The sequence below is a fragment of the Puma concolor genome, chromosome A2 (genome assembly GCF_028749965.1).
Source record: "Puma concolor isolate L17-30 chromosome A2, mPumCon1.1.hap2, whole genome shotgun sequence".
Classification (NCBI taxonomy): Eukaryota; Metazoa; Chordata; class Mammalia; order Carnivora; family Felidae; genus Puma; species Puma concolor.
This window is the reverse complement of record NC_141668.1, coordinates 69,406,910-69,420,206: the sequence shown is the minus strand read 5'-3', so window position 1 is coordinate 69,420,206 and position 13,297 is coordinate 69,406,910. Positions and strand designations below refer to the sequence as shown.

The window sequence follows — 13,297 nt, the reverse complement described above, 5'->3', positions numbered from 1 at the left end:
AATCTCTTTAGGTTTCCCTCTTTGAAAAGAAAGCGGAGATTACCAGGGGTCCTTCCAGCCTTGAAATGGTAAGCACTAAAGTGAAGAGAGTTCTTAGAGCCATAGCACCCAAGGAGGAAATTTTTTTTCCATCCCCATAATATCAATCTGTCTTGCTGAAGCTCAGAATAACTTTTCAATGTGTATATTTTTTTTTTCAACGTTTATTTATTTTTGGGACAGAGAGAGACAGAGCATGAACGGGGGAGGGGCAGAGAGAGAGGGAGACACAGAATCTGAAACAGGCTCCAGGCTCTGAGCCATCAGCCCAGAGCCCGACGCGGGGCTCGAACTCACGGACCGCGAGATCGTGACCTGGCTGAAGTCGGACGCTTAACCGACCGCGCCACCCAGGCGCCCCTCAATGTGTATATTTTTACATTAGGCCCAGTTAGAAGTAAATTGCCCAAATTCACTCACCTCATACTTATAGATCCAGGATGTGAAATCAGGTTTGTCTGGGTCCACGGGCATCCTCTTTTGATCAAATTCTGCCTGTAGGATAGATAGACAAGAAGAGCTGGCTGGGTCATACCAGAGATACTGACAGAGAGCAAGGAGCTGACATAGCCTCTCTTATTTTTGCTAAACATGAAAGATTTGCATTCAGGATTAAATAAATTTTATTCTCCAGATTTCATCCCCGTTCCTATATTGGAGCATTACCCTAAAATTTGTATTATCTGCACTAAGAGTTTGAAAGGGGAGACTCTCCATTTGAATTTTTTTAAATGTTTATTTATTTTTAAGACAGAGACAGAGCACAATGAGCAGGAGAAGGGAGGAGAGAGAGGGAGACACAGAATCCAAAGCAGGCCCCAGGCTCAGAGCCTGATGCGGGGCTCAACTCATGAATGGCGAGATCGTGACCTGAGCTGAAGTCAGATGCTTAACCAACTCAGGTGCCACTCAGGGGCCCCTGAGACTCTCCACTTTATTTTTTTTTTTTTAATTTTTTTTTTTCAACATTTATTTATTTTTGGGACAGAGAGAGACAGAGCATGAATGGGGGAGGGGCAGAGAGAGAGGGAGACACAGAATCGGAAACAGGCTCCAGGCTCTGAGCCATCAGCCCAGAGCCTGACGCGGGGCTCGAACTCACGGACCGCGAGATCGTGACCTGGCTGAAGTCGGACGCTTAACCGACTGCGCCACCCAGGCGCCCCGAGACTCTCCACTTTAAAGGCATTGTTGAACTGGTACCACTAGGTTCTTCAATTTGTTATGCAATACAGGGAAAGACGTCGTCAGAAACCAATTTTTTCCTTTTTTTTTTTTTTCATTTTAATTCCAGTTAGTTAACCTACAGTGTTATATTTGTTTCAGGTATATCATATAGTGATTCAACATACTGTATATCACTCTGTGCTCATCATGACAAGTGCACTCCTTAATCTCCCTCACCTACTTCACCTATCTTCCCATCCACCTTCCCTCTGGTAACCACCAAATTGTTCTCTATAATTAGGAATCTGTTTGGGGGCACCTGGATGGCTCAGTCAGTTAAGCATCTGACTCTTGATTTTGGCTCAGGTCATGATCTTGCAGCTTGTGGGATCGAGCCCCATGTCGGGCTTTGCACTGACAACGTGGAGCCTGCTTGGGATACTTTCTCTCCATCTCTGTCTCTCTCTGCCCCTCCCCTACTAATGCTCTGTCTCTCTCAAAATAAATAAACTTAAAAAGAATTTTTTAAAGAATCTGTTTCTTGTTTTGTCTTATTTTCTTCTCTTTGCTCATTTGTGTTCTTAAAATTCCACATATGATTTAAATCATATGGTATTTGTCTTTCTCTGACTTATTTTGCTTAGCATTATTCTAACTCCATCCGTGTTGGTGCAGATGGCAACATTTCACTTTTTTATGGCTGAATAGTATTCCATTATATATCAACATCTTCCTTATCCATTCATCAGTTGATGGACACATGGGCTGCGTCCGTATCTTGGCTATTGTAAACAATGCTGCTATAAACATAGGAGTGCATGTGTTTCTTTGAGTTAATGTTCTTATATTCTTTGAGTAACTACTCAGTAATGTATTGCTGGATCATAAGGTAGTTCCGTTTTTAACATTTTGAGGAACCTCCATACTGTTCTACACAGTGGCTGCACCAGTTTGCATTCCAACCAACAGTGCAGTGCACGAGTGTTCCATTTTTTCCACATCCTCACCAACACCTTTATTTCTTGTGTTGTTGATTTTAGCCATTCTGACAGGTGTGAGGTACTATCTCACTCTAGTTTTGATTTGCATTTCCCTGATGGTAAGTAATGGTGAGCATCTTTTCATGTGTCTGTAGCCATATGGATGTCTTCTTTGGAGAACTGTCTGTTCATGTCTTCTGCCCATTTTTATCAGATTATTTGTTTTGTGGCATTATATAATTTCTTTACATATTTTGCGTATTAACCCTTTACTAAATATGTCATTTGCAAATATCTTCTCCCATTCTGTAGCATGGCTTTTAATTTTGTTGATTGTTTCCTTTGTTGTGCAGAAGTTTTTTTATTTTGATGTAGTCCCAATAGTTCATTTTGCTTTTGTTTCCCTTGCCTCAGGAGACCTATCTTGAAAGAAGTTGCTATGGCTGATATCAAAGAAGTTACTGCTTGTGTTCTTGTCTAGGATTTTTATGGTTTCATGTCTCACATTTAGGTCTTTAGTACATTTTAAATTTATTTTTGTATATGGTGTAAGAAACTGGTCCAGGTTCATTCGTCTGCATGTTGTTATCCAGTTTTCCCATCACCATTTGTTAAAAGACTGTCCTTTTCCCACTGAATATTCTTTCCTGCTATGTTTAAGATTAGTTTATTATATAGTTATGGGTCCATTTCTGGGTTTTATATTGTTTTCCATTGATCTATATGTCCATTTTTGTGCCAGTACCATACTGCCTTGATCATTACAGCTTTGAAATATAACTTGAAGTCCAGAATTGTGATCCCTCTAGCTTTGCTTTTCTTTTTCAAGACTGCTTTGGCTATTTGGGGTCTTTTGTGGTGCCATACAAATTGTACGATTTTTTGTTCTAGCTCTGTGAAAAACGCTGCTGGTATTTTGATAAGATTGTATTAAATGTGTAGATTGCTTTGGGTAGTATAGACATTTTAACAATATTTGTTCTTCCTACAAGATTCCTTTTAGAATCACACACAAAAAAGTCTCTCTTGACCTCACCCCACCAAATAGTGTGTTTTTAGTATTCCTTTGATAGAGAAAACATAGCACCATGATAAAAATAAAACAAAACACCCAAGAAGTTATCAAGGCTTCATACCACTCTTAAATAAATGTCTATTTTACTGGTCACATCAGCACCAAGATAAATAAATAGTAAAATGTGTAAGACATACTAAGAACAGACTACAGTCAATGCTCGTAGACTACACAGGTTCGATATCCCCCTAAGTTACATTCCCAACTAGTTTACAAACTGCCAAGAATATAAATTCCACACAGAGCATGTAGTGAACACTTAGTAATTGACAGGCAAAAGCAAAGATGACAGCTGACTCAGTTCAAAGGTTCCTCAGTGCCCTAAAGTCTTTAGCAAACTGACTTTGCTGCATCCTAATCTACATAAAATGTCTGAAACCTGAGAACAACCTAGGAAAGGAGATCTTCTATCCACATTATACAGATGTAAAACTAAGACTCAGATAAGTTGAAGGATTTAGCCAGTCTGAATTAAGTCATCACAACTGCACATAATCATAAGCTGAATCATAACCGTAATCATATAAAACCCAGAGACGATTTCCCTTACCCCCCACCCCCACGATTTATGTAGTAAAAGACAGATACCTGATATGTTACATAGTGTTGGTTGTGCTGAGTATCTTCCACTTGTCCCTCCAGAGTCACTCCATCCTTCCTCCCTTCACTTTGTGTCCTGGCTCCCTTGCCCTCCTCTTGTCATGGAAGTGTCCAAAGGGAGACGCAGAGGTTAGAAGGGAGAAGTCTCAGGGTGTTTCTTCCCCAGGCTCCTGCACCCCCACAGAACTCCTCTCCTAAAGCCCACAGCTCCTGCCACATGGCCTTCTCTATGGCACAGTCTCCTCAGATTCCAGGAACTGCTCCTTCCTCTTCCCCTTTAGGCTTAGCCCGAGGCACCAAACCATCTTGCTTTTCTTGAATCCTGTCCACACTTCTGTAATTAGTGTCAATTGGAGTGTGACATCTGCTTCCTATCAGAACCCTGCCCAGTACATTGATCTAGGATATAACAGAGGACGCAATGGATTTAACTAGAGTAGAAAATGATTCATATGTTCTCTTAATTATTAGACACAAATGAAAACTAAATTATGTGGCCTATTTTCCCACATCTTACCCATCCCTCTATTGAAACCTCACTCTAAAAGCAGCCCGGAAGCATTTAACATTCTGTGACCTGAGTCACTGAGGAATCAAATAAAATCTTCCTCTGTCAAGTAAACCGTTTAGGCTGGTTCCCCATCCCAAAAGTATAATTGACAACACAAGATTGCATTTGTTCAGCCCTGAGAGCATTAGTTAAAGTCTTTAAAATTCTTTTAAATACTAAATTCATTTTTCTCAATGGTTTTTTTTTTTTTTTTGTAGATTGATCCATTTTCTAGAATTAAAAAAATATATAGTAATAAAATAACCAGCCACATAATGATAGCTACCCTTTGGGATTCATTGACTTTAAAATGTACATAATAATAAAAAAGCTTCATTGATATTAAAACACTATAAAATGAAGTCGCATTTTATTCAACCCAATGTACCTTTGTAAAAGTTTGTTGATGAGTTTGACATATTTATGGTCTATAGAAAATGCTATCAAACCATTCAGATTTGCCAACCCCTGTCATAACTCCAAAGCTACCCAGGAGACCATGACTCACATGTTAGGTAACACTGACTTAGGATTCCAACGAATTTATAAGCCCATCCTCCCACCCCCCAAAACAGAAAATGCTTCCAAAGCAGGCCACATGGTTAGCCCTTAACCTAAACACCAGATGAATTATCAGCAATAGTGTCACCTTTAGATCCCAGTAACCAGATCCATTGAGCTTTTCACTGTACATGAACTTACCCATTCAGGGAGTTTAGGATGCCACCATGGGGGAGCTCTCAAGGCACAGGACGGAGTCGGAGTGAGACAAAAAATAGCTGGAGCCTCCATTTGATCTCTTGTTCTGTCCCATAAATGTTAGCCACAGGCCTTCTCAGCAGCTTTTGATTCCATTTCTCTGCTGTTCTACCTATTTCTTATGATTTTTTAAAATCAGGTGTTGAAATGCAATTTGAGATAGGACTTCTGATCTTTACTTCTATATCCTCTACTTTTCTTCTCATGTCATCGAAATTTCCCTGGTACCTACATTTAACTCAGCAGGTTAAACAGTAATATGGAGGGGCACCTGGGTGGCTCAGTCGGTTAAGCATCCGACTTCAGCTCAGGTCATGATCTCGTGGTTTGTGGGTTCAAGCCCCACATCAGGCTTTGTGCTGACAGCTTAGAGCCTGGAGCCTGCTTCAGATTCTGTGTCTCCCTCTCTCTGCCCCTCCCTCACTTATGCTCTGTGTCTCTCTATCTCAAAAATAAATAAACATTAAAAAAAACAACAGTAATATGGAAAATTCTGAAAATTCCAGATTCCAGAAAAATTAGATACTTTTGCATTTGTTACCTAGGATCTGTTACTTAGCCTTAGTGCAACAAAAGAGGGAATATTAACATGGGTTATGTGCATATGTGTTTTCTGGAACCAGACTTCATAAAACTGGGAATGAACTATATTTCAACACACCATTTGTGTAGTCCTAAATACAAGAAGACTGGTATAAAAAGGAATAAGAAAAGACTGGAAAAGCTGAAAGAAAAATGGGAGTCTCTCCTCTGAAAGATGAAAAACTTACTGGGAAGTTCCACTAATTTAGAATCAGAATAATAAATGCTTTAAAGAAGAATAGAGTGAAATGAACATAAATAATACTATTCAAAGTTGACCTTGCACAGCAGATGACATGGGAGCAGAGACTGATATTTAAGATCATAATATTAACAGTTATTTATTGAGTACCTCCTAGATGCAATGTATTTTAAATTTTTTTCTATTCTGTAGGCTAACCATGGGAAAGAACAATTATTCTTATCTTTTGACTGACAAAGAAGAGTCTCAAGAATATAGAGTAACATACCCAACACCAAACAGTTATCAACTGGCTGAGCCATGGGCCTCAAACGTAGCATGACGACGTGAGAGCTTCCATGTCTGTTCCAGAAGTTGCTCAGCAAGCAGACCAGGTAGAGAGAGCCCCTCCAAGAAATGGCAGTGAGACATGAAAGGTCCCAGCGTGTCCCTAAAGACAGCTAGAGAAAGTACAGTTGATCCTTGAACAGCACTGGTTTATAATGTGTGGATCCAACTATAAATGAATTTTTTACAATACAGTACATAAATGTATTTTCTCTCCCTTATGATTTCCTTAACATTTTCTTCAGTAAAAGGCGAAAAGATTTATACGATCTGAGGAGAAACCAGAGCATTAACATTTTCTTTTATCAAGCTTACTTTATTGTAAGAATACAGTATAAAACACACAAACTATGTGCTAATCAAATACTTATGCTATTGGTGAGGTCAACAGCTGGCTACTAGTAGGTAAGTTTTCGTGGAGTTAAAACTTATACCGGATTTTCGACTACACAGGGCAGTCGATGGAGCCCCTAAGGCCCACATTATTCAAGAGTCGACAGTACATAGAACAAGTGGGAAAAGCCAAGGAAGAGGAAGAGATTGCATTTGAAGAGAGCAAGAAGAGTAAATGGAGAAGGGCAGCCACAGGAAATGGGCAGAATGCATGCATTTGGAGAAGAAAGATTACTTTTAATTTAGGACAGGAGAGGGGCAAAGAATGGTAGTGGGATATAGGTAAGCCTAGAGGAAAAGGAAAGAGAAACAGAGAGAAAACAAACAAGACACACTAAGTATATCAATGATGATAAGTGCTTTAGAGGAAAACAGAGAGAGAAGAAAAGGAATGGGGGGATTACAATTTTTAGAAGAATTTGTGCTTACAGGCCTCCTTTTTCTCTAAGAAGTAGAAGGTATATTGACTGTGGTACTGAAACCCTTGGGATGCTGTGAGGGTGAACTTTGAAATACCAGACAGACGTCAACAAAAGTTGATAAGGGGAAAAAACAAGAGATGGTTGGGCAACGTGGAGATCCAATACAGGAGGACATGAACGTGACTGGGGCAATGAGGGAGCGCGTATTCTCCAACCACATGGGACAATCCAAGATTTAGGGTCCAGACGTGGAGGGGAATGGATCCAGGCTCTGGGTTTGGCAGAGCATGTGTAGAACACAGGTAAGCTGACATGGGAACGTGCACCAAGTGTGCCTCAGCAGAGACAGCACTTTCAGTAAACTCTGTTATTGTTCAAAAATATTCAGCGCTCCTCGCCAGGGGGAGAATTATACCATCTCTAGCCCGCTGACATCCGGTTTAGCCATGTGACTTGCTATCGCCAGTGATATATGAGAAGTGACAGGTGTCTCTTGTGAACAGAAACTTTAGGAGCCATGGTTATGGTTCACCATGTCCTCCTTGCCCTCTGCCATGAGTCTGGCAGTGCTCTGGAGGCAGGCAGCTCCACCAACCCAGAATGAAACATGAGAGGGACTACAGCCCACCCATGATCAGTCTGTAGTTTTCTGGTTACAAGGGTCTGATATTAGGTGATCATTTGTAACTGCAGTATAACCTAGTCTAACTTCAAGAGTAGAGTTTGAACGCTTTAAATTAGAATGGAAAGAAGTCAAGTTAGAAGTTACTTAATTTATTAAAAGATTAAAAGGGGCTAATGGATTAGAGGCTTAGTTGTAGGCTAAGGAAGTATAGGAATAGAAGAAATAGATGAACAGGGTATGTTTATGGGAAAGGAATATATAATTTTTTTTAACGTTTATTTATTTTTGAGACAGAGAGAGACAGAGCATGAAAAGGGGAGGGGCAGAGAGAGAGGGAGACACAGAATCTGAAATGGGCTCCAGGCTCTGAGCTGTCAGCACAGATCCCAACGCGGGGCTCGAACTCACAGACTGTGAGATCATGACCTGAGCCGAAGTCGGACGCTTAACCGACTGAGCCACCCAGGCGCCCCAGGAATGTATAATTTTAAAGTGCTAAATAAAATAGTGAATGTAAGATGACCTATCCCAGGTCCCTTAACATAATAAGCATTAAGTAAGCAAAGGTCCTCCCCAAACAGAATTCTCCTGTGCCTTACCAAGCTAAGCCCTATCCAGTCAAGATGTTTATGAGGCTAGGAATTAGCAGCCCTGGAATAAAAGACCCCCCAAAAACAGTCATACAGCAAGTCCTGAAGCTTGACAAAAACATCCATTCTTCTCCAAACACATCTCCTACTGCATTGCACCCCAGACCACTGGTCTCCTTTTTCTTAAACACAACAGGCAGAGGTGAATAGGGTTTTCAGCTGCCGAAAGTTGGGCTTGGGACTAGAAACCAGATTTATCCCTTTTCCTTCCTGTGAAGTTATGCATACTGAGGTTGTCAGGGCAGAAAAGCATGGTTTCATTTCTTCATTAAATAACAATATGTATGGAGAATCTACGATATCGGGACATGGAGCTTACAGTCACAGGGGAAATCAACAAGATACCTAAGTGTGATACCCAGAGAAGGGTAAATAACTGCTATGGAGAAAACTAGAGCAGAAAAGGAAGCACACCATACTGTGCCCCTGTTGTTGCATTACATAGTATCACTCTACGACATTCGTCTTATGTTTGGTTTGCACATTTAGTAAAATATTACAAGCATCTCTCCAGGATGAAGCTGAGCCAGAACTCACATCTCTTAATGAAAGGTACCCAGTAAAGAGTCATCCGATAGTCCCTGAGGCTTGTCAGATATGCTCAATTCTTCCACCACATTCAGCCCTTACAACTCTAAACCATGCCCACCCAATAGGGAAGAGTTTGCTGGATTCCAGCCATGAACACAGCATTGCAGCAGCTGAAGACCCATTACACTCCTACTCCAATTGTGGCCACCGTGAAAGGACCCAACCCAATGCTACAAAGCAAGGTCTTTAACACCCTAGTGGAGACCAGTGTTTCCCACAATGATGCAGGTACAAACGGTATTCGCTACTACATCTACAGCCCAGAAAGGTGACAACAAAAATTATTAGCAATTGAAGTTGCTATTGTGGCTGGGAAGCAGGACCATTAAGAAACTAACACCTAATAACAACTACACTGAGACTATCCAGACCAATTGTGGCAGATCAAATGACAATAGTAGTTGCTGTTCATGAGGACCTTTTAGGCCACCTTTTCCAAGTAACTTTTTACCTACTGCTAAGTATCCAGGAAGACACTGTGGCTTGGATGCTGGACTACCAGGGAAGCCCCACTCTCAGGAAATGCTCCAGACTGAGCCTATCCCAGCCATCAGGCCAAAATGCACCTTCCCATGGCATCTGGCCATGATCCAAGACATCTGGTGGGAACACATAGGTTTCTACTTATGTGGAAAGGGGGTAATTGGGGCAAGAAAACAACACCCTAAAATATAGGCTTACCTATGAGGTCACCTCTGTCCATTTGTGTCTCTGAACATAGTATGCAAAAGACTTGCTGTAGTGGGTTGAATGGTGGCACCCTAAATATCTCCTTAAATCCCAGAACCTGTGAATGTGACCTTATCTGGGAAAAGGGCCTTTGCAGATGTACATAAGTTAAGGATCTTGACACATGATCATCCTAGATTATCCATGTGGGCCTTAAATCCAATGACAAGCCTTCTTATAAAAGACACAGAGGGGGAAAAACAGAGGACAAGGCCATGTGAAAATGGAGACTGAGATGACAGTTATACAGCTACAAACCAAGGAACACCCGGAGCCACTAGAAGATGGAAGAGGCAAGAAAGGATTCTCCCCTAGAGACTTGGAGGCAGTTCGGTCCTGCCAACATGCTGACATCAGATTTCTGGTCTCCAGAACCACGAGAGAATAAATTTCTGTTATTTTAAGGCATCCAGTATATGGTAATACATTTTATCAGCCCTTAGGAAATTAATACACTCGGTAACTTTAACTTGACCCTACTCTTGATGTCTGCCTCCAAGGTAAGGAGAAGCCAGGCAGCAGGACCATTCCCGATCCTAAATTCCTCTGTAATTAACATTGTTTCTACTTCAGGTGTGCTCCCTACCACATTCAAAGTAAGGTGTCTCCCTGCACCCACCCCCACTCACCCTACAACTACCCAAATTTGGAGCAAAGTACCTGATCATGAAAGAGGGTCTCCATCTTCATGGACTATTTAACCAATTAATCTCCAATCTTCCATTCTAACACATGCTCCAACTTGGCAAGACACCATTCAAAACTATTCACGCAACTGTTCTCCCACCTTCCCTCCCACCTGTGCCCAGACACATGCAGGTGATTCAGCAGGTGCCCTTCTGATGCACCCCCTCCAGACACCATGGTTCTTCCACTTGCTCAGCCTCCAGAGATATGTCATACAGCAAATTGCTCTCTTCCTCCTACAGAATAGCCATTTCCCTAAAAATTGTCATTTCTCCCTCTACCTTCTCAAAGCTCCACTCCTTTTGACACAGTCCAGTCCAGAGCTAAGCACAATGCCTGGCACATAGACAGCACTCAATAAATACTTGCTGATTGAATGATTAAGATGGCTTTGGAACATCCAGGAAGATATTCTAGAGACTAACCACTGCATGAAAGAATGTTTTAAAGACTTTCCCACTGGCATTGCTGTCATTGGCCTCCTTAATACACTTGACAACTCTCTTTAGCTTGACCTTATCCTTAAAGGCTGTCACCTAGTGATGGTGAAAGCCTGTTATGGCCTCTTCCCATTGGTCACACAGGTACATGTTGTAACTTGCTTCTAGTGAATCCTTTCTGCCAAAGAGAGAGGAGTCCATGAGGTGAACGAGCAAAGATTCAAGCACAGCCCCTACCTTATACTTAGTCTTCTGCCCCATTTCTTCTTCCTCCATTTTGGCTTCCCTGCTTACATATCTTAGGTTCAGAAACTCAGAACTGTTTTTATTTAATGTTTGAACCAGCCTCTCCACCTAATGTTGCTTTCACAAGCTCTCATGCTGTGCCGTGGAAGAGAGCATCTGGATAATGCAATCCTACAGAAACAATATAGAATTCCAGCTACAACACCTTCAAGCTGTGTGACCTTGAGCGAGTTCTTTCTTTCACCTGCCAAATGGGAAAAAAGTATGAACTTTGTAGGTTCGTTAGGAGGTTTAGAAATATTGAGAGGATTAGGGAACCGGCAAAGTAGCTGGAACACAATAAAAGTTCAAAATATGTCAGCCATTGTTACTATTGGATCTACCTTGATATTCATATTGTAGATCACAGAAAAGAAGAGTGGCAGAGCCCTGGGCAGCCTTGCCCACTCTTCCAGCCGTGAAAAGATGAACAGGACACTTCAACTATCCCCAGATATTTCTATAATTCTACCTCACTAGACTGGGAGTGGAAATAACTGAAATCATGAGAAAGTTTGAAAAAAACTAGTTTGAAATAACTTTCTCAGCCTTTAATTGTATCTGTTAGAAATGTAACTTTCTAGTTTTACATATCAGATGTTATTCAAAATGCTTTGTAAATTACATCAGTTGCACAACATTGTGAAAGTGCTAAGCAGCACTGAACTGTACACTTTAAAACGGTGAATTTTATGTGAATTTAACCAAAAAATTAATTTTTTAAAAAGATGCCGGGGCACCTGGGTGGCTCAGTTGGTTGAATGTCTGACTTCAGCTCAGGTCATGATCTCATGTTTGTGAGTTCCCGCCCCGCATCAGGCTCTGTGCTGACAGCTCAGAGTGGAGCCTGCTTCCGATTCTGTGTCTCCCTCTCTCTACCCCTCCCCCACCCATGCTCTGTCTCTCTCTGCCTCTCAAAAATAAACTAATTAAAAAAATAAATAATAAAAAGAGGCAGAAACTGCTGTTGTCTTCAACATCAGAATGTTGACCTGGAGATTACTTTAACCAACACAGATTCCAATTTTGTAGGTCAACACCTTTTAAAAACCCCAATAGTGATTCAGATGATCCAGAGTTGAGAAGCATTTTGGCCATATTAAAATATCTCAGAGTAGACAAAGGAGATGAATACAGTAGAAATTGCACTTTTTACAAAAAGACAATTATCTGGATAACATGGTATGGTTCTGGGGACATTCTTTCTATAATTTGCATTACTGGGGTTCCAATAAAGTTTGAACAATGCATTTACCCACGTAAATCACACTTTCCTGTGGATTTTCATTCATTTCAATTTTAGGAAGAAACATCTGCTTGAGGTCTTGGAGCAAACAAAAGGTAGGAGCAAACTTGGGAGCCATGAGGGGAGGAAAAATAATCCCTGTGGCACCTCTTGGATTCTCTTCATCCAGTTCCATTCAAAAGGGTCCCAAAGCACAGTCCAATGTCCCATTGTGTCTTGATGGGAGGTGGGCAGTGGGGACGTGTGTTTCTTCAGTTCATCAGAGTGCTGCGAGATATGGAGAAGAGAGGGGTACAGAGGCAGCAAGGGTACTGCAGGCAGCACTCGGCTTCCTCAACCTTCCTTTCATCTTCCCCCAAGTCATTCCCTGCCCACCTCCATGTCTGTGTGTCTGGCAAATGAATGCAGACTGGACATTTCTGAAAGTGCTTGCTGCTACCAGGAAGATTCCACAAGAGGCTGAGACAAAAGGGAGTGGATGGCAGGAAGGGACGGTAAAGGGAGGAAACTATTAAAGCTACATCTGTGAGACGGACAGAAAAAAATAACTCTAGATTTAAAAAACAAACAAAAACAAAAAAGTGACTGGCCTCTTTATTTCTCAGATTGGGGGAAGGAACCTCATCCCTGCTATTAAGAGGTTGCCCAATTTGCTGTTATGAAAAGAAGGTGCTTCTGTATTTGTTTGCATTTCTTTTAGGGACATGATTACTACTTGGTATTACTATCCTCTTCCACCATTTTATTTCTCCCTCATCCTTTAATTGTATACTTTCTGACTTTTCAGATCAACTCAAATAGTACCTGGCAGACTTGTTATTGCATGAATACTTATTGAATTATGAAACGGTGAGTTGGAGTGGAATAAATGAGAAGACTAGAATGTTCTCTTTTCACTGTAACAGGTTTGAAGCGTTCCTTGTGGTACATAGGAAAATGAATCCTCAT

The 13,297-nt window shown here is 41.2% G+C and overlaps 1 protein-coding gene and 1 long non-coding RNA gene across 4 annotated transcripts in view; one reads left to right on the top strand and one right to left on the bottom strand.

Moving 5' to 3' along the window:
• Positions 1–13,297, bottom strand: part of ASNS (asparagine synthetase (glutamine-hydrolyzing)) — a 53,112-nt gene that overhangs the window by 18,684 nt on the left and 21,131 nt on the right. Inside the window, exons 1-3 of one of the 3 annotated variants that reach the window (XM_086695644.1) lie at positions 5,114–5,543; positions 3,850–3,956; positions 460–534 (exon numbers count right to left, since the gene is read on the bottom strand). The gene's annotated coding sequence lies outside the window, so the exon portion shown is untranslated. Of the gene's footprint in view, positions 1–459; positions 535–3,849; positions 4,603–5,113; positions 5,544–13,297 lie in introns of those variants that run through there. The other 2 variants (XM_086695654.1, XM_025929526.2) reach the window with 2 other exon arrangements.
• LOC147583254 (uncharacterized) overlaps positions 1–13,297 on the top strand; it is a 30,041-nt gene that overhangs the window by 1,587 nt on the left and 15,157 nt on the right. The gene's annotated exons all lie outside the window — the stretch shown is intronic.